At 48.5% G+C, this 26,779-nt stretch overlaps 3 long non-coding RNA genes across 3 annotated transcripts; all 3 read right to left on the bottom strand.

The window, feature by feature from the left end:
- Positions 1-592: 592 nt before the first annotated feature.
- LOC143692016 (uncharacterized) lies at positions 593-2,708 on the bottom strand. The gene is made up of 2 exons (XR_013179870.1): positions 2,533-2,708; positions 593-1,750 (listed from the first exon to the last, which is right to left on the bottom strand). It is a non-coding gene; the product is annotated as an uncharacterized LOC143692016 (long non-coding RNA).
- Positions 2,709-3,249: 541 nt separating this feature from the next.
- On the bottom strand, positions 3,250-5,106 carry LOC143692187 (uncharacterized). The gene is made up of 3 exons (XR_013180043.1): positions 4,500-5,106; positions 3,935-3,999; positions 3,250-3,314 (listed from the first exon to the last, which is right to left on the bottom strand). It is a non-coding gene; the product is annotated as an uncharacterized LOC143692187 (long non-coding RNA).
- Positions 5,107-18,090: 12,984 nt separating this feature from the next.
- On the bottom strand, positions 18,091-21,174 carry LOC143692012 (uncharacterized). The gene is made up of 3 exons (XR_013179862.1): positions 20,995-21,174; positions 20,311-20,374; positions 18,091-19,668 (listed from the first exon to the last, which is right to left on the bottom strand). It is a non-coding gene; the product is annotated as an uncharacterized LOC143692012 (long non-coding RNA).
- Between the last annotated feature and the right edge of the window lie 5,605 nt (positions 21,175-26,779).

The raw sequence follows: 26,779 nt of genomic DNA, 5'->3' as shown, positions 1-26,779 counted from the left end.
CTACACTGGAACTTTTTTCTGGAAACAAAGACATGACCTAAATCCTCTCCCCATGTCCCAGACAGAGAGATGTTCAGTTCTTAGTTGACTGGGCAGCAGTTTCTTCAATAGAATGATAAGCAATATGGAAACGTTTTAGCTACAAGCAAATAGGCAAATCGGAACAAGGTCCTGGTGGCCAGCCACTGCAGTTCTTCTGAAGCAGTTTTTTAAACAATCAAATACTGATACCACAAAAATAAAGCAAAAAGCTGACTACTGGCTAAGGAAGAAGGAAAAATTAACTTTTGACAACAACAACAACATTCCAAGGACACAGGCTTTTTTCCAATCTCATACCTTATTATTACCTCTCTTGGGAATTCTCATCGTGGATCCCAAAAGGAATAAATCCCTCAGAGTGTCCTAAAGCACAAAGTAGCACGCTGGAGCTCCTCACACTCCCAGGAGGGCAGCACAGCGTGCACCGAGTCTGCAACAAATTCTGCTCAGTGAGGGTCTGCAAACAAAGTTTCCAGTGATGAACTGAACTCATTTTCAAGGGACGCTTTCTAAGCACAGAAGCACAACAAAGAACAAGCAGAAACAATCCTTACAAACACCTGCGAGTTTTATTTAGCATGGATGCGACTGATTGCCACCCTATGGCTTCTCCCTTGGGTTTGTCTTAGGTTCAGGAGGATGATGATGCACACTCTGCCTTCCCTGAACCCCCACAGCAGCCGAGCGCTGCCCAGCGCGTTCAGACCATCGGGAACTGGGTCACGCACACCCGGATGGGCCGGAGCTGCTCTGCTGGAGATTGGGGAGACGAGAGCAGAGAGGCGCTGGCCCAGGCGTCGTCCCAGTTCTATTGCTGTGTGCCGAGAAGGAGTTTGCTCCCAACAGCTGCAGCCACCCTCAGCTCGCTCCCGTGGTGAGTATCAATGGCACACAGAGGCAGCCTGAGGAAATAATGGGCTGGGCTCTAAGGGCTGGGACAGGCTCTGATTTTTTGTTTTGTATTTGCACGATGATCGGTACAACAGGGCTCTGATGGATGACTCGGCAGCACGCAATTAAAAACTCCTCCGTAGGATTACATGGACTTGTAGGAAAAGACAAAAGCCCATCACCCTTCTGAAATCTCCTTTGAATCCCAAGCACGTGGATTGTCACCGTACTGCAGCTTCCAGGTTTTCAAAGCAGCTTACTTCTGAAGGCCAGGAAACATTTATTCCTACAGAAACAATGGGCAGCACCCGGGCTAATCTAAGCACTCCTGTTGGATAGGGGATCTGCCAGTGTGCCAGTCCAGCTTAAAGCAGGCTTTACGCCAGTCTAACGTCCCCACTAAATTCTTCTCCTATCTCCTGACACCAAAATCTTATTTTTCCCTAAAGCTTCGCATCATTAGCAAATTCAAAGTAACATGTTTTTTTTTTACAACATTCAAAAATGTCATGCTGGACTGAACTAGAGAGTAATTTTCAAATATAAGCTTAGCAAAGTCTGAATTGACTTGTCCAGAGAGAAAACCTACAGGTGAACACCTACACCTGCCTAAAGAGACCTAACGAGCCCCTGGCAGCCACCAGCATCAAAGCGCAGTGGATGTTTCTAATCCAGGGGAAGGAGAACAATATCACCTTTTGTTCTCTCCAGTTTGTTTCCTCTGCAGTCCTAGCTGCTCCTTATGATTTTTACAGTCTCTGTATCTTCTCGGGCAGCGCTGAGTCTGACGACCGGGATACGAGAGTCCTTCCCTGCCCTACGGAGAGAACCAGGAAAAAAAGTTAAAAAAAGAACAGGGCAGTTTGAAGTTAATACTTCCGACGAGAAGCAGCACCCGACAAACAGAGCAACGGTGAACAAAGCGTGACACCTCCCTGGGGACAGAAGACTTACAAACTCTCCGGGATTTACAATTCCAGTAACCAAGCCCTTCAGCACAGCAGCCAAGTGTCCCATTAGGTGGTGCTGCACCAAAGCACGATCCGAGAGGTTCCAAAGAGTGAAATGCACATTATTGTCCAAAGACGTAAAATCTTGCAAAATAACAAAACTACAATAGATCTAAACTACATGGCAAGAGTACAAGTGTTAGCTTGAGGAGCTGGAACCATCCAGGTGAGCAACTGCTAACCGGATCCTCAACAGAGTTTGAGGAACCCTTCAGGATACAGAAGGGTTTTCCCCAGCAATGTCACAGGCCGAGTTTTGATAGAAGTGCACTTGCCAGATGCTCAGAAACGTCACCCATCCTCCTCCGGGTGTCCTGAGAGAGCTGCGAATGGCTCTCACCTGGTTTGAGCTGGTTCTGTAAGGGCTCAGGGTGAATTTCACCAGATGCAACCAAACTGGGCAACTCCCAGTGGGACAGAAGGAACCCAAAGCTTGTTTTACCCAAAGCTTGGGTAAGCAGAGCTCCAGCAAATACCGAGGAAACGGACAGAACGGGGTAACAAATAATAAACATACCTTTTTTAACTTGCCTTTTTTTTTTTTTTTTTCAGATGAGCAAAACAATTAAGGAGAAGGTGGAAAACTCACCGTGACTGAACATTTCATCACCTGTAAGCTGACCATCCTTAGCATAGAGGACTCCAAATTTAAAATTCACCGATCCCTGGAAAATAAAACCAAATATTATTTGGTAAACAGTCAAACAGAAGACATAAAAATTTGTTTCCTCTAATCTTTGCATACATCCTACACATTAGAACATACATTTTATACCATCTCCTAATACATAATGATTTACCTTTAAACTTTGATAGTATAGCATAAAATCATTAACTTAAATTGGTGATCTATTATTATTAAGTTGGTGCTTCAAGTTATTTTTGCTGTCAGGTTCAAAAAAACAGGACTTCTTTTTACTGTAACGAGCAATTGATTTAGAAGTCATCAAAAGCCCATCCAAATACAAAGCCGTATTCACCGGACGGGTCTGTGAGCAAGAAGTAGTCAGGCTTGTACTCACCTCTTGCCCTTCAAGAACCAATAAATCCTGTCAACAGAAACAGCATCTTTAGCCCCCTCCTATTAAAGATTCTACAAGGATGATGGTTTTATTGGTGTTTAGAAGTTTGGATTTGAAATGGCCAGTTCAATGGATAAAGAGACAGTTTAAGTAGTATTAGATTATTATTATTATTATTATTATTAGCTACTGGAAGAAACAAACCAGTAGGATCTATACTTAATTACTTCTATTTCCAGGAAATCATAAAGAAAAAGAACCAAACCAAAAAAAGTCACTTCCTACCTTTTGTATCTCAGGATGAAAAATGTCTCTTGGGCTCTTCTCCAGTTTCTCCAGACTCCTGGCACTGAAATGCAAATGAACGAGTGCTTTATAGGAGGGCAAGTGCACATTCCAACCCCGAACCCCCAACCGATGGCAGTTACAGCGCTTACAAAATGAATCCTTCCCAGAGCCTCTGGGAAATGGAACGGTTTGTGCAACTGCCATTTCTTCCCCAAAATACTAACTCCCAACACTTCCTAAACTGAGTTTGCATTTTAAAAACAGAAATTAGGGAGACTCAGGGTGGAGATCAGGTTGAAATTGATTTCCTTCTAAAGCACAGGGGCTCTGTTCCATCACCCTTCACTTGGGCTCCACACGGAATCACGGGGAGCATTTTAGGAGGGCTCAAGAACCAATTCTATTTCTCTCTTTTTTCTAGTTCTCTCTCTTCCTAAATAATTCAAGGCAAGTCAAATGAAAAAGGACAAGTTCAGCAGCAAATTCACACTTTTTCCCTTTGTCTGCTCAAGAACAGGCTTTAAAACCACTTCTTGCTGCCTTCAACGGTTAAGACTTGCAAAACGGTTTCGCAAGTTTGATAGGTTTATCATAAAAACCACAGAACGCAAGCTCTGAATGACAGGAAAAGGTACACAGGCAAATATCTCAGCTGATGGTGGCTTATTTGCAAACACAGACCTTAACGGAGATTGCACGGAGAATGTTTCAGTGGGACTCAAAGGGAAAAATATTTTCTGAGTACCCTGTAAACAAGAAAAGCTAGGATATATTACAGGACATACCCACGTGTTCTGCATATTCAAATAGGATTATCAATAAAAACATTTAAGAAGGAAGAAAACCAAGGTAATTTTACTCAGCTATATTTACTGCCGATTTAGAGGGAAAAAAAAAAAAAAAAAAAAAGTGAACCAGAAACGCCTACAGTAGAACTTTAAAACAATTGCTTGGATAAAAGCAGCTCATGGAACGTGAAGTAGAAAAAAAGCGAAACCAGTATCAGACCTGCCTATTTTCTTACCATTGCACAAGAAAATCCGACAAGCGGTAGAAAGTCACTGCCTAAAACCGATCCTAGGATGCAACCAAGAACAATTGAGGCATTTGCTAATCTAAACGGAAACCTTTTCCGGACCCTAGTGTCAAATCACACGTTTTGTCTCTCAGCAGCTCGAGGCTGGAGAGCATTTCCCCTGGGGGTCGGGAGGGCAGGGGCACAAGGGGCTGAGTTTGCCGATCGCACCTGTGCCATCAGAAGGATCCTGCCCGGCGCTCCTTGCGCTCGCCATTCTCCGGGCCATCGCTGTGTTTTACTGCTCAGCGATGCCGCTCCATCCGTTTGCGTGGAAGGAAGAGCCACGAGCACTGAGGCACTCAGCAGCCGTGTCATGCCAGCGATGTCGAGCGCTCTCTGCTCGCAAGGCTGAGCCCGCCGCGGAGCCGCCTCCGCAGCCGCTCGTCCGCCCCCGCCCGCAGCAGCGGCAGCGGCCCGAGGGAGACGGCTGCAGCTCGGCGGCTCCCGCGCCTCCGCCAGCCCGAGGGCAGCCGCCGCACAGTGACCGCGGCAGCGCCCGGCGCCGCTCGCCCGGGGCGGCTCCTGCAGCTCCCGGCCCGCGGCAGCAAAGCACCGCCTGGCGCTCCGCCATCGGCGGGCGGCAGCGCGCCCCGCCCGAGCTCAGCCCCCGCCACCGGGACCGCTGAGCGAGGCCGAGGCACCGGGCGGACGCCCCTTCCGCGCCGCTCGGCTCCGTGCGGGCGGCCGGACGGAGGCTTCGCCCCTCCAGCGTCGCTGCCGCGGCTCCGTCCCGCGCGGCACAGGCGCCGGGAGCTCCCCGCGCCCAGCCCGCTCCCCCGGCACGCGGCCGCCTCGGGCCGCCAGCCATTCATATGGCGCGTCGGCCGTTGCGTCAGACGCCGCGCTTTACGGCCGCAGGGCCTGCCGGGAGTTGGAGTCTCGGACTGACAGCCACCGCTCCGTTCTCCGCCACCGGGAGCTGCGCTCCCGCCAGGGGATCAAACGGCTCCTTCGCTCCTGGGCGCGGAAGCACCTTAGGCAGCACCGCCCCTCCCGAATGTCCTTTCTTTTCCATTCCAACTCTTTTTTCTTTTCTTCACTCTGTTTTTCACCCCCTTTTCCACTTTCGCTCTTTCTTTTTCACTCTCACCCTTTTCCTTTTTCATTTTTTTTCTTCCTTTCTCTTCCTCCTTTTTTTTTTTTCTTCCTTTCCTGTTTCCTTTTCTTTCTTTCGCTCTTTCTTTCTGTCTTTCTCTATTTCTTTCTTTCTCTCGCTCTCTTCCTGTCTCTCTCTTTCTTTCTTTCTGTCTGTCTTTCTCTATTTCTCTCTCTCTTTCTTTCTTTCTCTCTGTCTCTCTTTCTTTCTTTCTCTCTGTCTCTCTTTCTTTCTCTCTATCTCTCTCTGTCTCTCTCTCTTTCTCTCTGTCTCTCTTTCTGTCTCTCTGTCTCTCTTTCTGTCTGTCTCTCTCTCTGTCTCTCTTTCTCTCACTCTCTTTCTTTCTGTCTCTCTCTCTGTCTCTCTTTCTTTCTTTCTCTCTGTCTCTCTTTCTTTCTCTCTGTCTCTCTCTCTCTGTCTCTCTTTCTTTCTCTCTGTCTCTCTTTCTTTCTTTCTCTCTGTCTCTTTCTCTCTGTCTCTCTTTCTGTCTCTGTCTTTCTTTCTCTCTTTCTTTCTTTCTTTCTTTCTTTCTTTCTCTCTCTCTCTTCCTTTCTTTCTCTCTCTCTCTTTCTGTCTCTCTCTCTCTCTCTTTCTGTCTCTCTCTCTGTCTCCCTTTCTTTCTCTCTCTCTCTTTCTTTCTTTCTCTCTGTCTCTCTTTCTGTCTCTCTCTCTGTCTCCCTTTCTTTCTCTCTCTCTCTTTCTTTCTTTCTCTCTGTCTCTCTTTCTGTCTCCCTTTCTTTCTCTCTCTCTCTTTCTTTCTTTCTCTCTGTCTCTCTTTCTGTCTCTCTCTCTGTCTCCCTTTCTTTCTCTCTCTCTCTTTCTCTCTGTCTCTCTTTCTGTCTCTCTCTCTGTCTCTCTTTCTTTCTTTCTTTCTCTCTTTCTTTCCCTGTATTTCTACTCTGGGATTTCCATTCTGGCTTTAGGATAAAAAAGCAGCAGTCGAAACGTTCAGGCTACCGGGGAGTGCAAAAAACCCCAAAACGGTAATGATTTTAGGAAAACTATTTCCTCCATGGGAGCCTGAAATTTTCTACAGCTGCAGGTGACATAGAGCTTTTATTTCTTCTTTTAGATAGTTTATACTTAATACTCTATTTATACAGCGCCCCCTGCCGTCTTCATGGGCGCACTGCGGGCACAGCGCCCCCTGCCGTCTGCATGGGCGAACTGCAGGCAGAGTGCCGCCGAATGACGTCAACTCGTCGACACGGCGCCCCGCCCCGGCCACGCCAGCCCAGCTGGCCCTACCAAATCTCTCTGTTGATACACACAGTAAACAAAACCAAAATCCCAGGAATACCTATCAGAAGTCTAGGAAAGAAACCTCTTGAAATTTATCCTACCTCAAATACAAACCAACCCGTCCAGAAAGTTAGCTTCACTCAAAAAAACTATTTACACAGAGGTAATAAGACCAAGAAATAAAACAACACACCATATAACGAACCACCAACGAATACAACAGCGAAGGAAAAAAAAAAACCACGTTTTTTTCTTTTTTTTTATTTCAACTAGCTTCCTTTATTAGCTAGAACCAAAGATTTTGCCAGGGCTGTAACAACAACAACAACTTCTTTTTCTTCTTCTCCTTCTGAAATGTCCCTTCTCCTTCCCAAACTCCTTACAACTTCTGCGTTTGAATCCAAGCCAAAAGCAAAATTCGTGCACTTGTGAGTCCGGTGCTCCTGTCAGATTCTCTGTCTCCCTCCACATCTTCTTACACTTTCAGTCTGAACGCTGTCCTGCCCTGATGAGTTTGACAGAAGAATTGGCACATGTTAAGAGAGCATTTCCCTCCCTCCCTCCCCAGAGCTGGTTTCCTTAGCGCATTTCAATCGATCCCAAGCCCGCAATGATGCGCGCTCTGCCGGAAAGGGGAAACACGTGCTAGTGAACAGCAGCTCAGAAACAATTCTTTTCTAATGTTACCTGCTCTACTTGACTGCTCGCTAACACAAGTCTCATTTTACCATTGCAGGGAGAAGGCTGTAGGAAAATGTCTGATGAGCAGCCACAAAAGGCCTCACTCCCTGCTACACAGCCTGCAACAACCTCGGCAGAGCGGAGCAGCCAAATCACCGCACTCTCCTTGCCGTGGGCAAGGGTAGAAGATGACTGGGGGAGGCACATAAAAAGAAGGGAAACGCTCCTATAAATGCACAGCCATTTGCTTTCAGAAGCCCAGAGTTCAGGATCTTCTCTAGGAAGCCAGACGTGACATGATATTTCTAAGATTTTCTTCTTCATCAAAGGAAATGTCCGTACATACACACTCTTACAAACGTACCTAGGGTTTTGGGGTTTTTTTTCTTCTGAAGCTCCAAGAATGATTTCCCACCTTGATTCATTCAGAAGAAACGGCCCCTGTGACTCAGGTCAGAAGGGCAGCCTGCGTTTTTGATCACGACAGCTTTTGGCTTTACCCTGTGAGCAGGAGCAGCCAGAGCTGAGGCTCAGCAGAGGCTGACCCCGGCCAGCCCCTTCCTCCCTTCCCTGTGTGTCACAATGACTTCCAGGCAGAAGGATGCAAAGCAGGTTTGTGTCTTTTCTCTTCAGTGCCAAGAGGTAAAAGATGTAGGCTTTGAAATAACTAATGACCCTCTCTTGGAACTCTCCCAAGGACAGTTTGTAAGCAAAGACAGAAGATTGCTGCTAAATCCATATGGGATAAGGATGAGAGCAGCAAGGATCCGAGGCCAGCAGCGTTGCCAGGCAGTGTCACGTCCCTGCCACCTTGTGACAAGGCACACAGCTGCAAAGCCCCAAAGCCTGCAAGCCCTGGAGCTGCCGCATGGATGGACCTGGTTCCCTTCCCAGGTGCCCAGAGGGACACCCGAGGGCAGGTGTCGTCCCCCGCCCCCCGAGGGCGCACCCAGAGCCCCAGGCAGGGACGGAGTCACTGACGGCTCTCTGGGGACGAGACCCTCCCTGCAGGTGACACCGGCTTGTCCTCTCCCTGTGGCACAGGGACCTCCAGGCTCTAGGACCAGCCTCATTTTGTCAGCATCCAGGTGCTGTGCTAGAGCCAGAGGGGTCAAGGCTTTCCAGAACCATAGGATCCTTGCGGTTGGAAAAGCCTTCTAAGGACATCGAGCCCAGCTGCTGCCCCCCCAAATCAGGTCCCTAAACACCACATCTTGACATCCTTGACATGTCTCCAGGCATGGGGACTTCCCTGGGCTCCTATGCCTGAGCACCCTTTCAGTGAAAAAATTTTCCCTCCAATCCAATCTAAGCTTTCCCTGCTGCAAGTTGAGGCCATTTCCTTTTGCCGTGTCACTTCTTACCTGGGAGACCTCGGTACTTCAACCTTACCTGCTCCTTCCCTAGGCGGTCTCTGGCTTGGCTGGAGGAGAGGAGAAACACTCCCACCACAGGAATGGCAGCTCAGGAGGTCCCACACCAAGGCCAGGGGGAGCAGCTGTCCTCGCCAGAGCTCGCACGTCCCTTCTTCTCAGAGATTGGCTCTGCTTTTCCTCCCGGGCAGATCTCTGCTGAGTGCTTCACAATTGCCTGTTTGGAGGAGGGGGGGAAAAGAGGTTAGCCAAGTTTTTTATCCAGACTTAGCTGCTGGCTTTGCCTCCTCCTGACTTCCTTCTGCTAAGAAAACAGCTGCCTTTGGACTTCTAGGGGCAACTTGCACGTCATGCCTGAAAAGGAACTACAGAAAAGCGCCTCATTTATAAAGCCTCAGCCAAGAAGACAGATGCAGCTGCAGCTTCTCCATGCCCACTGCCTGCAGAGCCGGCAGGCACCAGGCCAGCTCTGCTCCTCCTTCAAGTTGTTCCCAAAGCTGCTGGAAGAACTGAAGGCTCCTTTGGCCTTCCATTGCTCTGCTTGTCCCGAGAAAGAGCTTTGAGTGTTGTTACCCCTCCAGAAAGGAAGGGCCTTTCTGTCTCACACGCTCGGTGACACAAGGCTACGCAGCCTCTGCTCCAGGTGGGAAGGGCTTCCTTCCTCCTCTGGCACCTGGCTGGCACAGGGCACAGGTTGCTCAGAGGTCCTGGGGCTGCCCCATCGCTGCAAGTGCTCAAGGCCCCTCGGTGCTCTGCGATGAGGCTCTGAGCAAGCTGCTCGATGGAAGCACGTCCCTGCCCACGGCGGCAGCAGCCTTGGAATGAGGTGATCTTTAGAGCCCCTTGCAACCTGAATTCTTCCATGATTCTGTGAACTGAAAAAAGCGGGGAAAGAAATCTGTAAAGGTCACTAAATGCATCCAAGCACATCCCCAAGGATCCAATCCTCAGCAGCCCATGCAAGGCAAGGTCAGAGCTCTCTGCCCACCGAGGACACGGCAAGCAGCACGGACCTTTCTCCCACTCTCCAGCACGGAGAAGTGGGAGGCCAGAGGGAGTCTGTCTGTTTACAGACACCGGAGGGCGGCGGGACGGGGCGGGACGGGGCAGGCGGTCTTACCTTGCAAAGCTGGCGGCAGAAAGGGCGGGCAGCGCCGCCGCCCCGCCGGGATTTTCCGGCCCGCCGTCGCTTCCGCCGCCTGGAGAGGCGCGTGCGCGGGCTCGGGGGGGGGGGTGCAGCCCCGTTCCGATGGCGTTCGCCCGCCCCCGCTCGCTGCCCCCGGCCCGCGGAGCGCTGCGACCGCGCCTCCGCCGCCCGCCGAAAGCGGCCCCGCCGAGCCGCCCCCCCCCCGGCCATTCTTCTCAGCCATCGTGTCCCTTTTGCACTCCTGAACGTCTTTCACCCCTCCCGGCCATTTACCGAGCCCGCCCCGCCCGCCGCTCGCTCCCGCCCCGCCCGCCGCTCGCTCCCGCCCCTCGCCCTTGCCTCGCTCGGCAGCCGCGTCCTTGCCCCGCCCCCGGCAGCCAGCGGCGAGGGGCAGGGCGCTGGCTCGGGGGGCTGCAGTACCGCGCTCTGGCCAAAGGGCGGCAGACTCCCGGGTCCGCGATATCCCCGCCCTTTTGGCCGCCATTTTGAGAAGGTCAAGAAAAAAAAAAAAACCCGCGACATTGGCGACGCGCCACTCCCAACATGGCGACCGAGAGAGGACCTCCTCGGCCGAGAGAGGCGGTTACTCACATGCCAGTCAGAAACACGCCAAAATACACCCACCCGCGGCGCCGCTGACCCCACAGCCCGTGTCGGGCACACCTGAAACACAAGAGAAAATTCCGCCGGGGCCGCGCCGGCGTCGGTGTCCTGTGCAGGCAGTCCGCATAGACACACCGGGGTCCTCCGGTTGCCCGCCCTTTTGGCCGCCATTTTCAGAAGGTCAAACAAACTCCCGCGACAGTGGTGACGCGCCACTCCCAACATGGCGGCCGAGAGAGGCCCCCCCCCCCCCCCCCCTCCCACCTCGGCCGAGAGAGGCGGTTACTCACATGCCGGTCCGAAACCCGCAAAATACGCCCGCCCGCGGCGCCGCTGACCCCACAGCCCGTGTCGGGTACACCTAAAACGCCACAAAAATCCCGCCGGGGCCGCGCTGGCGTCGGTGTTCCGTGCAGGCAGTCCGCATAGACACACCGCCGGGGGCCCTCCGCTTTCCCGCCCTTTTCGCCGCCATTTTCAGAAGGTCAACCAAACTCCGCCACGCGCCACGCCCAAGAGGGCTGCCTGGCGGCGGCGGGCTGCAGTACCGCGCTCTGCCCACAAGGCGGCAGCACCGCCGCCCACCCCAGCCGGGGGCGCCGCGCGCCGAGGGGCTGCGGGCGGCCAAGGCGGCAAAAAAGAACAGGGGCCATCCCCCCCAAAAACTCCTCTAAAAATAAATGCCAAAAACCTGCCTCTTACCAAACAAGAACCAAATAAGCCCCCTTTCTTTCATGCCTTCTTGAAATAAATTTGATAGTTCTAGTTTTCCTAGTTCTATTCACACCCATATTTATACCGGACAGTGATGTGTTACGTCGTTTATACCATCTATTATGCCTATTCCTATTATCTGTATTTATTCATACTTTGTGGTTTTAGCAATATCATTATCTATTGATTGTATATTTCTCGACTTCCATTTAGATTTCTATCATACTTTTATTCTTCCAAAAAAAATCCCATCTCTAACCAAACAAATACCAAAAAACCCTTCTTTTCAACTCTATTGAAATAGTTTTATATTTAGAGCTTGCATAATTATATTCACTTTTATAGTCACCGTTTAGACTGATGCATTCCATTCATCATTACATATCACATATCTATTATTCACATCATAGAGATAAATCATTATTTTTATCATGTACCAAATCTACTGCTACAACTTCTTTTTTCTAATATTTTCAATTTTTATATCCATCTTGATGTATTCATAAGATCTTTTTACAAGTAGATTTCTACCTTTCTATCATTTGTATTTGTAGTTTTTATAATAAAACCCCTGCTTTTGCCAAGTAAAAAACAAAACCATCCTTTCTTTTAAACTACTTTTAATAATGTTGTTGTATTTACAGTTACCATATCTATAATGTTTTAGATATTATATCATAGCGACGTACTAGATTTATAGCTGTTTCCTATAATATACCATCATAAGATGTATACGGTATCACTTGTATTACGTGTTGTATGGATTTATGTCACTTTACATTTACAATCCTTTAATAATTTGATATATATATCTGCATAGATTCGCAACACATTTCTAGATTTAAAATTTCCTTTGAGCTGTGTTTATATTTAGCCTCTCTATTGATATATCTATCAACATACACAATGCTCTTTGAAAAATACAATATCTTATTGGAATATATCATGACTTAAGTTACCTGTTAAATTTTAGATCAAAATAAAAGTTTATTCCCATTTCTACACATCTACTCGTTTTGTTTAAAGATAGCTATCCTTAGAATTTTACATTTAAAATCCAATTCCTAAATGCAATGACAAAACAAACAGCATCGAATTCCCACCAATGTCTTCCAAAACCATCAAGAGACCTCCACCAGCCAAACAACTGCCAGCGAAAAAAACACACAACACTCTTTTCACTAACAGTTCTCATCACATCAGAAAAATGGAACCAAACGAAAAGAAAACCCTGGAGAAACACACGCAGCAAATCACAAAAACCTCTAAAAAAACCCAAACCAACTCGCTCAACTCCAATCAGTGCCACTGACCCTGAACGTTATTTTAAAAACTAACCAAAATTCTACATCTACACTAACTCAAAGAATAAGCAATACTCTGTCAAAAGAACTTTAGAAAGCGAACTAATGAACGAAATAGAAAAAAACCAAAAAATCTCAACCACTAAAAAATAAGAAAATAACTACCCAAAAAAAAAAAAAAAACCCCTACTTAAAAAGACCCACCATATAAATACCCACGTTCCCAAAAATAAAACTGATCAATAACCACCAAATACGTCAAAGGACAACAAGAAACGAAAAAAAAAGAAAAAAGAAAAAAAAAAAAAAAGAAAATACATTTGTAAAACAAAAGTCCCCCAAACCAAAGCAACTTCAATTTACGTCAAAAAAATTATTCCCAACTGAAGAATAAACGCATAGAACCTCATTCGATCAAAATAAAAATACCACCCAGAAATAAACACAAAGCCGAAAGAGAAACGTAACCATTCACAAGATCTCCCAAATGATCCGTAACAATAAAACATACACTACAATCAAACAAACCAAAGAAATAAAAGCCCTGGAAGACGAGAAACACAAACGCAATTAGAGAGATTTTAAAAACCCCGCTGCTATTAACGACACGACGCCACCTCGAACCCACCGAAACAAACGCTACACGCCCACGCTAATAAAAGCCACGGCGACAGAATTAAAATCCGAGCCGCTGCTTCACGCAACGACCCGTAGAAACCATTGCACGCCTTTAAAAACAGAATAGCCCGGCAAAAAAAAATATCCGACTACAGAACTCAGTTCAAACCAAACCTTTATCGTCACCACCCGAAGAACCGAGAACCGTACCGGTCAGGAAGAACGCCATAGCCCTTAGCGCACACCCACCGCGACCAGAACAAACCCGTGCGATGCATCCCTACAAAGCCACCTCCGAACCGCGACACCCAAGAACTTGCGGCAGCCCAACCCCGCGCTGCCGGCCCCGGACGGAGCGCGGCTCCCGGCGGCAAAGCGGCTCCTCCGGCGGCTGCTCCGGCGCGCAGGGGCGGCGCCGCCCCGGAGAGCCCCCCCACCCCCGCCCGCTCCCCCTGCCCGGGGGGCCCCGGCGGCGCCCGAGCCCCGCGCCCGGAGCGGACAGAGCGGCCGGCACCGGCCGGGCCGGCGCAGCAGCGCCCGCGCCGCCTCTGCCGCCCTTGGCCGGCCCGGCGCCAGCTGCCCTCGGCTCCGCACGGCGGCTCGCACCGGCAAAGCGGCTCCGCCGCTGCCGCGCCAAATTCCCCCGTGCGCCTCGGCACCCGCCCGGCCCGGGCCGGCAGCGCTCCCGAGCGGCAACGCTCCGGGCCGGGCCGCGGCCACAAGAAGCGCCCTCAAATGCAGCGGCACAGCCCGACTGCAGCCCTGCAAACGCCGCCAGAGCTGCGGCTTCCCGCAACTCAACCCCGAAACTGACGCCGCGGGCGGCGCTCACCTCGCTTCAACAAGGGCAAAGAAATGGCTTCTCCCCTTCAAATTCATCCCCTAGGAGCGCAGAAAAGAAGGGGCTTTCCTCCAATGAAATCCTGCAAGCCATGTGCAAAGGGGGATTTTGACCTCCATTCAAACCCTTGCAAAGGAGGGACACCAGCGCTGTCCCCTCCATTTAAACCTTAGGATGATGAAAATGGGCTGGTTACCTTCAAATCAAAGCCATCCGATGACAACAATACTTTGCCCATTCCCGTTCAAATGGAACGCAGGGATTCCCTGTCACCCCTGGGATACCCCTAACAGCCGGGAAAAGGCAGCTTTTCCTTCAACCGACATCCTTGGAACCGCAAGCGAAAGCGGATCCCCCCCAGTTCAAACACAGACAATATTAGGAGAGTATTGCCTCTCCTTCATTTCTTTTGTCTTCACAAGCTCCCTTTTTGTTCCTGGGGAAGCGGGGAGGGGGGACTGCCAAGATCCAATTGAAAAGGGAAAGGACCAAAGTCCCCGCTCCAAATCCACACGCGCTCACCCGTTCGGCTGCGGCTTCCCGGCACAAAGATTCGTCCCTCGGCACCTCCTTGAAGCGATGCTCCGCGGATCCAAGCGCGTATCCAGGTGTTCGCCCAGACGCTGCCAGAAGCTCTCGCAGTCCTTCCATGAGACAGCCCCGGGAGCCCCCCCACGAACCCCTCTACTCAGCAGCTCCATGCAAAAGGCAGCTGAGGCGAAGCCTCCCCCTAAAACAGCCTCGCCCCCCCGGCAGGAGACGGCCCCTCATCATCCTCACAGCTCACACCTGGGGCTGCTCCGAGCCCCCCATCATCCTCACAGCTCACACCTGGCGCTGATGCCACTCTCCAACAGCGCCTCTCCCCGTCCAGCACACAGCCCGCTTCTCACAGACACAGAGCCAACAGAAATCTGCTCCGGGTGCTGGCTTTTCTTAGTCCGTCTGCTTCCACAATTCAGACACGGACGTGCGCTGATGGCACTGAGGGAAAGCTTTCCAGTGCACAAAACTGTCATTCTGGTAGCACGCTTTGAGACGCCTTCAGAAAAAGCAGAATCAGCGCCGCCTCCTAAGAGCCCTGCTGAGGAACCCCGCCCTCCTTGGGACACCCAATGCAGCAGAGCTCGAAAAACGAGGGCAAAAGTCAAGCTTGGAGTGGAAAAGGACAATAGAAATACAGCAGCCTTTCAAGAAAGCCTTCACACAGTAATAGTGGGAGCCGGTCACATTTCTTCTTTCCTTGCTCTCTGGAATGACATCAATACGAAGTAAAAAACCCACACGAAACACAAGGCAGAGCTGGGATTTGACACGTCTTCCTTTTGGCTCTCGGGATGACAAGCGCCTCTTCCGGGACTGCGACACGCTTTGGGCGCTGGCAGAGAACGGAGGCAAAAGGTGCCAGAGAGCCCTTTCTATCGCCTTCAGCCCCTGCAGCTGTTCTGAGGGTTCCAGGGCACAGCTCGGTCCGTTCCTAGATCAAAACCTCACGGCAATATCTTCAGAACTACTACGCATCTCCAGTCGGAACCTTCTACATTCCTGTAAACAAATGAGTGCATAGAGAGGGTTTCTCCCGAGCTGAGTTTAGAGACCAATTCCTATTCTTTAGCAATACCTAGAAAACCGAATGCCTTGCCAGGTTTTAGCATCCTACACCCACTCACCCCTCCCTGTGCATTTGGTGGCAGCTTTGGGTCCCTCTGGGGGACGGCACCCAGCGTGACCCCCGCCCCTCGCCCGCCCCCCACCTGCTCCTGCACCGCCGTGGGGCTCCCTCTCCTGGGCACCTTGGGCTGCCCCCAACGGCATCAGAGCCCCGAGCCTTCACCCCGCCTTTCCCTGACCCCCAAAGAAGGCTCCGAACGAATCCGACTGCCCCGGACAGCAGCGCAGCGCTTCCCCCAAGCCCTTCCCACACGTGCATGGCCCCAGCAAGGGATTCTGCTGCAACAGGAAAGGGGGGGCAGCCCCCAGAAGGCTTGAGGTTCCTGCCCAGCCTCGCTGTCACGGGCCAGGGGCAGCGAGAGAGGGAGCGGCACAGACGGCGGCGACGGCCCGGCACGGAGCGGGGGCCGCTCTCAGCGCGATGCCGGCAAAGCCGCAGCTCCGGCGCTGTCGGCCGCGCTGCTTGAGCGGCACGGGGGGATCCGCCGAGAGCCTCCGGCCCCGCGCGGGGACTCCCGCAAGGGCCCAGGGGCGCCGGGCTCCGGCCCTCGGGGCTTTATTCTCCGGCAGCCCGAGCCCCGCGGCTGCGGGGCAAAGAAGGAAAGGGGGCACGGGAAGAGAGGAGCGAGAGCAGGGCACGACAAAGGGCGGCGAGGGAGCTCGGGCTGTGCAGGAAAGCGGCACGGGAAGGGAAAGCCCGGGACGAGGGTACACGGAGGCTGGGCACAGGAAGGAGACAGGGGGAACAGAAGGGAGTAGCGGGCTAGGGACAGGACAGGAAGGAGCCGGCTTTGCGGGGGGAGAGGGAATGGGGGAAAGGGAGCGAGAGAAGGCGAAGACGGGGAGAAGGAAGGAGGGCTAGAGAGAGGGACAGGCGGGGAAGCCTCCCAGAGCCCCGGCTGCACCCCGAGCCCGGCCCGGCGCCTCGCCCTGCCCGGGATGCTGCGGCGCTCGGCGGAGCTCGGCTCGCTCCGGAGACGCTCGGCTCCAGTCGGCTCTTGGCGCCTCCACTCGGCTCTTGGCGCCTGCATTCGCCTCTTCGGCCGAGCTCGCCTCGCTTCGGCCCAACTCCCAGCCGCTCTGTGCCTTCGGCGCGCCTCGGCTCCGCTCGCCTCGCCTCGGCTCCCCGACGGCGGGCGGGCAAGCGCCGCCGCCTCCCGTTCAGCTCGCCCGGCTCGGGGCTCTCCCGCTGCCGCGTCCCGCGGGCGGCCCGGCCACGGCGCGGACACGACCGGGAGCGCGGGCTCGGGCAGGAGCTCATTAGGCTGGGAGCGCACTGGCGCTAAGCAGCGCGCACGAGAGCAGCAGGCTCGCTTCGCCTGAGCTCGGCTCGCTTCGCTTCAGGCAGCCTCGGAAGCCTCGCCTCGGTTCGCTCGAGGCCGTCAGGGTCGGCCGCTCTCGCCTTGCTTCGGCCGAGCTCGTGCGATTCCCCCGAAGGCGGCGGCGTTCGGTTGTGGTTTTAGAAATATCCTCCTCTATCGATTGGATCTCTCTACAGTTAGATTTATATTTCTAGAATACTTCTATTAATCCAAAGAAAAACCCCATCTCTAACCAAATAAATACAAGAAAACACCTTCTTTTAAACGGTATTGAAATATTTTTATACTTTGTATAGTTATACTCACATTTATATTTATCGTTTCTTTTGATGCAATCTATTAATAATTATCTATAATATCTATAAAATTCTAGACATGTATTTAAAGTATTATCTATATTATGTATCGTATCTACTGCTGCAACTGATTTTTTCTTCTAGTTTTAAACTTTATCTGTATGTACTTATGATATCTTTCTAGACTTAGATTTCTACCTTCATATTCTTTGTATTTATCATTTTTATCATCAAAACCCTGCCTATTGACAAGTTAAAAAAACCGCTTTCTTTAACGATCTAAAAATATTTTTATATTTATAATTTTCATATTTCTATTTATAATTTGCTCTCTAGTACGTGATAACATACCTGCTCCTGCACCGCAGTGGGGCTCCCTCTCCTGGGCACCTCGGGGTGCCCCCAGTGGCATCAGAGCCCCGAGTCTTCACCCCCCCCTTTTCCTCTAGTTAGAAACTACACTGGAACTTTTTTCTGGAAACAAAGACATGACCTAAATCCTCTCCCCATGTCCTAGACAGAGAGATGTTCAGTTCTTAGTTGACTGGGCAGCAGTTTCTTCAATAGAATGATAAACAATATGGAAACGTTTTAGCTACAAGCAAATAGGCAAATCTGAACAAGGTCCTGGTGGCCAGCCACTGCAGTTCTTCTGAAGCAATTTTTTAAACAATCAAATACTGATACCACAAAAAATAAAGCAAAAAGCTGACTACCGGCTAAGAAAGAAGGAAAAATTAACTTTTGACGACAACAACAACATTCCAAGGACACAGGCTTTTTTCCAATCTCAGACCTTATTACTACTACCTCTCTTGGGAATTCGCATCGTGGATCCCAAAAGGAATAAATCCCTCAGCGTGTCCTAAAGCACCAAGGAGCTACCTACAAGTGAAGGTGGCTACTTTCAGTGCAGACACAGCTGATGACACAGCAGCAGCACAGTTCTGTGCTGCACAGGGATAATACTGTCTCCTCTTCTCCAGCAGCTGACTCTCTCCTGCCATGGCTTCTGTAAATGCATCAGAGCACGACCTTAAACACAAACAGGCAAGAAAACACCATCAGAAGTCTTTCATTAAGCAGTACAAGAAGGGTTCCAAGCAGAGACCAACAGAATTTCAAGGAAGCAGTATGCAATTAAACCCCCTCAGATTTGTTCAAGTAGCCGGCAAAATGGAACCATTCAGAAATGACAAAGAAAACCCCCCCAAGTATTTATACAGGAGTCCTTAATGTCAGAAAGGGGATGACAGGTTATGTTCAGATAAGATGAATGTTTATTTGGATCTATAAATAAACTTCTCTCGTGGTCCTTTGCCAAAAAATAGAACCTACAGGTGAACACCTACACCTGCCTAAAGAGACCTAACGAGCCCCTGGCAGCCACCGGCATCAAAGCGCAGTGGATGTTTCTAATCCAGGGGAAGGAGAACAATATCACCTTTTGTTCTCTCCAGTTTGTTTCCTCTGCAGTCCTAGTTGCTCCTTATGATTTTTACAGTCTCTGTATCTTCTCGGGCAGCGCTGAGTCTGACGACCGGGATACGAGAGTCCTTCCCTGCCCTACGGAGAGAACCAGGAAAAAAAGTTAAAAAAAGAACAGGGCAGTTTGAAGTTAATACTTCCGACGAGAAGCAGCACCCGACAAACAGAGCAACGGTGAACAAAGCGTGACACCTCCCTGGGGACAGAAGACTTACAAACTCTCCGGGATTTACAATTCCAGTAACCAAGCCCTTCAGCACAGCAGCCAAGTGTCCCATTAGGTGGTGCTGCACCAAGGAATGATCCCAGAGGTTCCAAAGAGTGAAATGCACGTTATTGTCCAAAGACGTAAAATCTTGCAAAATAACAAAACTACAATAGATCTAAACTACATGGCAAGAGTACAAGTGTTAGCTTGAGGAGCTGGAACCATCCAGGTGAGCAACTGCTAACTGGATCCTCAACAGAGTTTGAGGAACCCTTCAGGATACAGAAGGGTTTTCCCCAGCAATGTCACAGGCCGAGTTTTGATAGAAGTGCACTTGCCAGATGCTCAGAAACGTCACCCATCCTCCTCCGGGTGTCCTGAGAGAGCTGCGAATGGCTCTCACGTGGTTTGAGCTGGTTCTGTAAGGGCTCAGGCTGAATTTCACCAGATGCAACCAAACTGGGCAACACCCAGTGGGACAGAAGGAACCCAAAGCTTGTTTTACCCAAAGCTTGGGTAAGCAGAGCTCCAGCAAATACTGAGGAAACGATCAGAACAGGGTAACAAATAATAAACATACCTTTTTTTTTTTTAACTTGCCTTTTTTTTTTTTTTTTCAGATGAGCAAAACAATTAAGGAGAAGGTGAAAACCTCACCATGACTGAACATTTCATCACCTGTAAGCTGACCATCCTTAGCATAGAGGACTCCAAATTTAAAATTCACCGATCCCTGGAAAATAAAACCAAATATTATTTGGTAAACAGTCAAACAGAAGACATAAAAATTTGTTTCCTCTAATCTTTGCCTACATCCTACACGTTAGAACATACATTTTATACCATCTCCTACTACACAATAATTTACCTTTAAACTTTGATAGTATAGCATAAAATCATTAACTTAGATGGGTGATCAATTATTATTAAGTTGGTGCTTCAAGTTATTTTTGCTGTCAGGTTCAAAAAAACATGACTTCTTTTTACTGTAACGAGCAATTGATTTAGAAGTCATCAAAAGCCCATCAAAATACAAAGCCGTATTCACCGGACGGGTCTGTGAGCAAGAAGTAGTTAGGCTTGTACTCACCTCTTGCCCTTCAAGAACCAATAAATCCTGTCAACAAAAACAGCATCTTTAGCCCCCTCCTATTAAAGATTCTACAAGGATGATGGTTTTATTGGTGTTTAGAAGTTTGGATTTGAAATGGCCAGTTCAATGGATAAAGAGACAGTTTAAGTAGTATTAGATTCTTATTATTATTATTCTTATTAGCTACTGGAAGAAACAAACCATTGGTATCTATACTTAATTACTTCTATTTCCAGGAAATCATAAAGAAAAAGAACCAAACAAAGAAAAGTCACTTCCTACCTTTTGTATCTCAGGATGAAAAATGGCTCTTGGGCTCTTCTCCAGTTTCTCCAGACTCCTGGCACTGAAATGCAAATGAACGAGTGCTTTATAGGAGGGCAAGTGCACATTCCAACCCCGAACCCCCAACCGATGGCAGTTACAGCGCTTACAAAATGAATCCTTCCCAGGGCCTCTGGGAAATGGAACGGTTTGTGCAACTGCCATTTCTTCCCCAAAATACTAACTCCCAACACTTCCTAAACTGAGTTTGCATTTTAAAAACAGAAATTAGGGAGACTCAGGGTGGAGATCAGGTTGAAATTGATTTCCTTCTAAAGCACAGGGGCTCTGTTCCATCACCCTTCACTTGGGCTCCACACGGAATCACGGGGAGCATTTTAGGAGGGCTCAAGAACCAATTCTATTTCTCTCTTTTTTCTAGTTCTCTCTCTTCCTAAATAATTCAAGGCAAGTCAAATGAAAAAGGACAAGTTCAGCAGCAAATTCACACTTTTTCCCTTTGTCTGCTCAAGAACAGGCTTTAAAACCACTTCTTGCTGCCTTCAACGGTTAAGACTTGCAAAACGGTTTCGCAAGTTTGATAGGTTTATCATAAAAACCACAGAACGCAAGCTCTGAATGACAGGAAAAGGTACACAGGCAAATATCTCAGCTGATGGTGGCTTATTTGCAAACACAGACCTTAACGGAGATTGCACGGAGAATGTTTCAGTGGGACTCGAAGGGAAAAATATTTTCTGAGTACCCTGTAAACAAGAAAAGCTAGGATATATTACAGGACATACCCACGTGTTCTGCATATTCAAATAGGATTATCAATAAAAACATTTAAGAAGGAAGAAAACCAAGGTAATTTTACTCAGCTATATTTACTGCCGATTTAGAGGGAAAAAAAAAAAAAAAAAAAAAAGTGAACCAGAAACGCCTACAGTAGAACTTTAAACCAATTGCTTGGATAAAAGCAGCTCATGGAACATGAAGTAGAAAAAAAGCGAAACCAGTATCAGACCTGCCTATTTTCTTACCATTGCACAAGAAAATCCGACAAGCGGTAGAAAGTCACTGCCTAAAACCGATCCTAGGATGTAACCGAGAACAATTGAGGCATTTGCTAATCTAAACGGAAACCTTTTCCGGACCCTAGTGTCAAATCACACGTTTTGTCTCTCAGCAGCTCGAGGCTGGAGAGCATTTCCCCTGGGGGTCGGGAGGGCAGGGGCACAAGGGGCTGAGTTTGCCGATCGCACCTGTGCCATCAGAAGGATCCTGCCCGGCGCTCCTTGCGCTCGCCATTCTCCGGGCCATCGCTGTGTTTTACTGCTCAGCGATGCCGCTCCATCCGTTTGCGTGGAAGGAAGAGCCACGAGCACTGAGGCACTCAGCAGCCGTGTCATGCCAGCGATGTCGAGCGCTCTCTGCTCGCAAGGCTGAGCCCGCCGCGGAGCCGCCTCCGCAGCCGCTCGTCCGCCCCCGCCCGCAGCAGCGGCAGCGGCCCGAGGGAGACGGCTGCAGCTCGGCGGCTCCCGCGCCTCCGCCAGCCCGAGGGCAGCCGCCGCACAGTGACCGCGGCAGCGCCCGGCGCCGCTCGCCCGGGGCGGCTCCTGCAGCTCCCGGCCCGCGGCAGCAAAGCACCGCCCGGCGCTCCGCCATCGGCGGGCGGCAGCGCGCCCCGCCCGAGCTGAGCCCCCGCCACCGGGACCGCTGAGCGAGGCCGAGGCACCGGGCGGACGCCCCTTCCGCGCCGCTCGGCTCCGTGCGGGCGGCCGGACGGAGGCTTCGCCCCTCCAGCGTCGCTGCCGCGGCTCCGTCCCGCGTGGCACAGGCGCCGGGAGCTCCCCGCGCCCAGCCCGCTCCCTCGGCGCGCGGCCGCCTCGGCCCGCCAGCCACTCCTACGGCGCGTCGGCCGTTGCGTCAGACGCCGCGCTTTACGGCCGCAGGGCCTGCCGGGAGTTGTAGTCTCGGACTGACAGCCACCGCTCCGTTCTCCGCCACCGGGAGCTGCGCTCCCGCCAGGGGATCAAACGGCTCCTTCGCTCCTGGGCGCGGAAGCACCTTAGGCAGCACCGCCCCTCCCGAATGTCCTTTCTTTTCCACTCCAACTCTTTTTTTCACTCTGTTTTTCACCCCCTTTTCCACTTTGGCTCTTTCTTTTTCACTCTCACCCTTTTCCTTTTTCATTTTTTTTCTTCCTTTCTCTTCCTCCTTTTTTTTTTCTTCCTTTCCTGTTTCCTTTTCTTTCTTTCGCTCTTTCTTTCTGTCTTTCTCTATTTCTTTCTTTCTCTCGCTCTCTTCCTGTCTCTCTCTTTCTTTCTTTCTGTCTGTCTTTCTCTATTTCTTTCTCTCTCTCTTTCTTTCTTTCTCTCTGTCTCTCTTTCTCTCTGTCTCTCTTTCTTTCTCTCTATCTCTCTCTGTCTCTCTCTCTGTCTCTCTCTCTGTCTCTCTCTTTGTCTCTCTTTCTTTCTCTCTCTCTTTCTTTCTCTCTGTCTCTCTTTCTGTCTCTCTTTGTCTCTCTGTCTCTCTTTCTGTCTCTCTTTCCGTCTGTCTCTCTTTCTTTCTGTCTCTCTTTCTTTCTTTCTTTCTCTCTGTCTCTCTTTCTGTCTCTCTCTCTCTGTCTCTCTTTCTTTCTTTCTCTCTTTCTTTCTTTCTCTCTGTCTCTCTCTCTGTCTCTCTTTCTTTCTTTCTCTCTGTCCCTCTTTCTGTCTCTGTCTGTCTCTCTTTCTGTCTCTCTCTCTCTTTCTTTCTTTCTCTCTGTCTCTCTTTCTGTCTCTCTGTCTCTCTCTCTGTCTCTCTCTCTCTTTCTTTCTTTCTCTCTGTCTCTCTTTCTGTCTCTCTCTCTGTCTCTCTCTCTGTCTCTCTCTCTCTTTCTTTCTTTCTCTCTGTCTCTCTTTCTGTCTCTCTCTCTGTCTCTTTCTTTCTTTCTCTTGCTCTCTTCCTGTCTCTCTCTTTCTTTCTTTCTTTCTGTCTTTCTCTATTTCTTTCTTTCTTTCTTTCTTTCTTTCTTTCTTTCTTTCTTTCTTTCTTTCTTTCTTTCTTTCTTTCTTTCTTTCTTTCTTTCTTTCTTTCTTTCTTTCTTTCTTTCTTTCTTTCTCTATTTCTTTCTTTCTTTCTCTATTTCTTTCTCTCTCTCTTTCTCTCTCTCTTTCTCTTCCTGTCTCTCTCTTTCTTTCTTTCTTTCTTTCTCTATTTCTTTCTCTATTTCTTTCTCTCTCTCTTTCTCTTCCTGTCTCTCTCTCTCTTTCTTTCTTTCTCTCTCTATTTCTTTCTCTATTTCTTTCTCTTGCTCCCTTTCTGTCTCTCTTTATTTCTTTCTCTCTCTCTTTCTTTCTTTCTTCCTTTCCTTTTTCCTTTTCTTTCTGTCTCTCTTTCTTTCTTTCTTTCTGTCTCTATTTCTCTCTTTCTTTCTCTCTCTCTCTCTCTTTCTTTCGCTCTCTTTCTGTCTCTCTCTTTCTTTCTGTCTCTCTTTCTTTCTGTCTCTGTCTCTCTGTCTCTCTCTCTTTCTTTAATTCTTTCTCTCTTTCTTTCGCTGTATTTCTAATCTTGGCTTTCCATTCTAGCTTTAGAATAAAAAAAAGCAGCAGTAGAAACGTTCAGGCGACTGGGGAGTGCAAAAAACCCCAAAACGGCAATGATTTTAGGAAAACTATTTCCTCCATGGGAGCCTGAAATTTTCTACAGCTGCAGGTAACATAGAGCTTTTATTTCTTCTTCTATATAGATTATACTTTATACTCTATTTATACATCGCCCCCTGCCGTCTGCTTTGGCGCACTGCAGGCACAGCGCCCCCTGCCGTCTGCTTTGTCGCACTGCAGGCAGAGCGCCCCCTGCCGTCTGCTTTGTCGCACTGCAGGCAGAGCGCCCCCTGCCGTTTGCTTTGGCGCACTACAGGCACAGCGCCCCCTGCCGTCTGCATGGGCGCACTGCAGGCAGAGTGCCGCCTAATGATGTCAGCCCGTCGACACGGCGCCCCGACCAGGACACGCCCACTCGGGCGGCCGTTGCCATCTTGTACGGCACCCCGTGTCGGCCAGGGCGCCGCCAGCCTGTACGGCACAATTTTACGGCAGTCGCGCTTTACGGCACCTTTTGCGACAGTCGCGCTTTACGGCACCTTTTACGATAGTCGCGCTTTACGGCACCTTTTGCGACAGTCGCGCTTTACGGCACCTTTTGCGACAGTCGCGCTTTGCGGCACCTTTTGCGACAGTCGCGCTTTGCGGCAGCTTTACGACAGTCGCGCTTTACGGCACCTTTTGCGACAGTCGCGCTTTACGGCACCTTTTGCGACAGCCGCGCTTTACGGCACCTTTTGCGACAGTCGCGCTTTGCGACAGTTTTACGACAGCCGCGCTTTACGGCACCTTTTGCGACAGTCGCGCTTTACGGCACCTTTTGCGACAGCCGCGCTTTACGGCATCTTTCGCGACAGTCGCGCTTTGCGGCAGTTTCACGACAGTCGCGCTTTGCGGCACCTTTTGCGACAGTCGCGCTTTGCGGCAGCTTTACGACAGTCGCGCTTTACGGCACCTTTTGCGACAGTCGCGCTTTACGGCACCTTTTGCGACAGTCGCGCTTTACGGCTGTTTTACGACAGTCGCGCTTTACGGCACCTTTTGCGACAGTCGCTCTTTACGGCTGTTTTACGACAGTCGCGCTTTACGGCACCTTTTGCGACAGCCGCGCTTTACGGCTGTTTTACGACAGTCGCTCTTTACGGCACCTTTTGCGACAGTCGCGCTTTACGGCTGTTTTACGACAGTCGCGCTTTACGGCACCTTTTGCGACAGTCGCGCTTTACGGCACCTTTTGCGACAGCCGCGCTTTACGGCTGTTTTACGACAGTCGCTCTTTACGGCACCTTTTGCGACAGTCGCGCTTTACGTCACCTTTTGCGACAGTCGCGCTTTATGGCATTACCCTTTATGGAACTTTTATGGTACTTTACAGCACTTTACGGTTTTTATTTTGTTTTTAATCTATTTTTATTTTTTTTTAATTTTTTTTTTACTTAATGTTTATTTTTAATTTTTCAAGCTTTTATTTTTCTAATTCTATTTTTTATTTACTTATTATTTTTCATTTTTCTATTTCTAAAGCTTTTTTTTTTTAATTTTATTTTTTATTTAATTTTAATTTTTTCTATTTCTAAAGTTTTTTTTTTTAATTTAATTCTTTAAAAGTTTTTCTATTTTTAGGGCTTTAATTTTATTTTTTAATTTTATTTTTCAATTTTTAAAACACTTATTTTATTTTTCTAGTTATATTTTTTATTTAATTTTTATTTTTAATTTTTATATTTATAAGGAATTTATTTTATTTTTTTATTTTATTTTTAATTAAATTTATATTTTTTTCTATTTTTAAAGTTTTTATTTTTTTTTTTATGTAGTGCTGCCCAGACCAACTCAAGCTGGTGATTGTGGTGGTGTTTGAGGGTCTTGCATTACGGCACTACCTTTTATGGAACTCTTACAGCACTTCACAGTTTTTATTTTGTTTTCCATTTATTTTAAATTAATTTTGTTTTTTTACTTTTATTTAATTTTTATTTTTAATTTTTCTATTTTTAAAGCATTTTTATTTTAGTTTTTAATTTTTTATTTACTTATTATTTTTAATTTTTCTATATTTAACGTTTTTATTTTTTATTTTTTAAATTTACTTACTATTTTTAATTTTTCTATTTCTAAAGATTTTTATTTTTTTAAGTTTAAACTTTTTTATTTTTAAAGCATTTATTTTTTTATTTTTTATTTAATTTTTATTTTTAATTTTTTTATTTTTAGAGCTTTAATTTTATTTTTTAATTTTATTTTTTATTTTTCTATTTTTAAAGCTTTTATTTTATTTTTCTAATTTTATTTTTTATTTATTTTTTATTTTTAATTTTTCTATTTTTAAAGGTTTTTATTTTTTTTTTATTCAGTGCTGCCCAGACCAACTCAAGCTGGTGATTGTGGTGGTGTTTGAGGGTCTTGCATTACGGCACTACCTTTTATGGAACTCTTACAGCAATTTACAGCACTTTACAGTTTTTGTTTTGTTTTTCATTTATTTTAAATTAATTTTGTTTTTTTACTTTTATTTAATTTTTATTTTTAATTTTTCTATTTTTAAAGCATTTTATTACATTTCATTTGGTGCTGCCCAAACCGGCTGTAGTGCATTTTTATACTTTATAATACTTTGAAGTAATTTTGTTTTGTATCCCCATATTTTTCCCAAATGGTTTATCCCGAACTGTAACCCCCTCCTTCTACCTGTGTTATCCCTCTCCCGGGATGAGATCATCCCCAAACCCCCACCCTGGCTCTCTGTCAATCACTCAGCCTCCCATCCCCTCCATGCAGAAGTTTCGGTCCAAGTCGTCCAGTGATCAGCCAGAGGCCAGGGGTCAGCCCCCCGAGCCTTGCCCCATACGCTGTCCTGTATGTCTATGCCCCAGCATCCATCCCTTAGGGTCACT

The sequence above is a fragment of the Agelaius phoeniceus genome, chromosome Z, assembly GCF_051311805.1.
Source record: "Agelaius phoeniceus isolate bAgePho1 chromosome Z, bAgePho1.hap1, whole genome shotgun sequence".
NCBI lineage: Eukaryota > Metazoa > Chordata > Aves > Passeriformes > Icteridae > Agelaius > Agelaius phoeniceus.
This window is presented reverse-complemented; position numbering and strand designations above follow the sequence as displayed.